The sequence below is a fragment of the Chiloscyllium punctatum genome, chromosome 24 (assembly GCF_047496795.1).
Source record: "Chiloscyllium punctatum isolate Juve2018m chromosome 24, sChiPun1.3, whole genome shotgun sequence".
Classification (NCBI taxonomy): Eukaryota; Metazoa; Chordata; class Chondrichthyes; order Orectolobiformes; family Hemiscylliidae; genus Chiloscyllium; species Chiloscyllium punctatum.
The window spans coordinates 13,446,613-13,448,305 of NC_092762.1; the positions used below are offsets into that span (position 1 = coordinate 13,446,613).

General features: G+C 43.3%; 1 non-coding gene across 1 annotated transcript; it reads right to left on the minus strand.

Moving 5' to 3' along the window:
• Positions 1 to 405: 405 nt before the first annotated feature.
• trnas-gcu (transfer RNA serine (anticodon GCU)) lies at positions 406 to 487 on the minus strand. Its single transcript has one exon. It is a non-coding gene; the product is annotated as a tRNA-Ser (tRNA).
• Between the last annotated feature and the right edge of the window lie 1,206 nt (positions 488 to 1,693).

Below are 1,693 nucleotides of genomic sequence, written 5' to 3' on the forward strand. Positions count from 1 at the left end.
TGCCCCTAAACCCACGCCCTGCCCCTTTTGAAATATCTCCATTATTTTGTGCTGTTTCGCTGTGCTCTTCTCACCAGGATGCATTACTTCTCCTCAACGTCCTTCATATTTCATCTGACAAAACATTCATTAAGAATCCCTTTGCATAAACATGCACTTCGCAGCTCTCGGTATTTGATTTTCCTGGATGTCTTTCATACGAAAAAACGTTCTCAGCACTGACTTGAAAAAGAAAATCGCGTTTCTTTTCATTATCCCAAAGCAACCTCAATTTCAACGCAGTTTAGTTAAAAGGTACAAACTATTCTTTGAGATTTTGTAATCGCGTCAATGCATATAAACTGACAATTGGAGTTCCACCTTCAATCATCTGAAAACAGCGCCATTGAAAGCCGTTGATGACAGCAACGAGAGTGGGATTCGAACCCACGCGTGCAGAGCACAATGGATTAGCAGTCCATCGCCTTAACCTCTCAGCCACCTCGTCAGAGGCATCGGGTAGGCTATGACCTTATCAATAATTGAAATGCATAAATTATGCAGAGCAGCAGACATTTCTCCCGATTGTTGGTGAAATGAGAAATAACACAGTACGGTTCCAAGATGATGGTCTGACCCCTGGGTTGTGGGGCAAGTGCACTCCCACTGTCACACTATGCACACAGTGATCTGAACAAAAATGAGGAAATGAATATGTAACAAGGTCTATTGAATTCTGTGCAGATTTGAAGTCAACGGAATGAAGAACCCGAGACAGCAGGAGGTGTTCTTTCAATAAAGAGTTGGACAGAGCTCTTAAGGATAGTGGAATCAAGGGTTATGGGGATAAGGCAGGAACAGGATACAGATTGAGGATGTTCAGCCATGATCATAATGAATGGTGGTGCTGGCTCGAAGGGCAGAATGGCCTACTCCTGCATCTGCTGTCTATTGTCTATTCAACTGCCTGTCAGGAATTGTTTTCCAGACTGGAGGAGAGTGCATAGTGCTCAATGTCATTAGTCCGAAGACCTAACTTCCGCTCAGATGTTTTTGACACGCACTTGTGTACAGAACAGACAATTTCAAAATCCAAAATATGGCTAAACTGACAATTGAACTCAACAATGCAAAAACCTTGAGCTGTATCATTTTCCTGGGTCGTGCGACACCAAGTCACTGTATGATCACAGCAACACAGTGAGCAAGTGTCAGAAGGAAAATGAGTGCAGCGCCAGAGCGCATGCTGGGAATAGCAGTTGACACACGGGGAAGTGCATTTCCCACAACAGGAACACTTCTCAAACAGCGGACTGCGGTGGAAGAATTCAGAGGGGGTTTACACTTTGAAATTCGATGCCAGAGACACAATGGAGATCTGTCATTGAGTCTGTTCAAGATGAAGATTTTAAGATTTCTACAGATGCAAAACAAAATAAAAAGCTCATGGGTTAGTGAAGGCAAAAGATGAAATTGTACATTTCATCAATCTACCCATCTTTACAATGAGTAACTCACCACTTTCCTCACTCGGGGACAGAACCACTGGTGAAGATGATCATATAATCCCCGTTACTAGCAATGGAATCAGAGAAACTCGGTTTCCCAAACGTTAAGGTAAAACCAGGAATGTGGAGGTAAGCATTAATGTGTTGCTCCTGTGCAGAAGGTGACCAGTGCACTGTATCTCTGTTTCAGTATAGTGGGTGTGCTG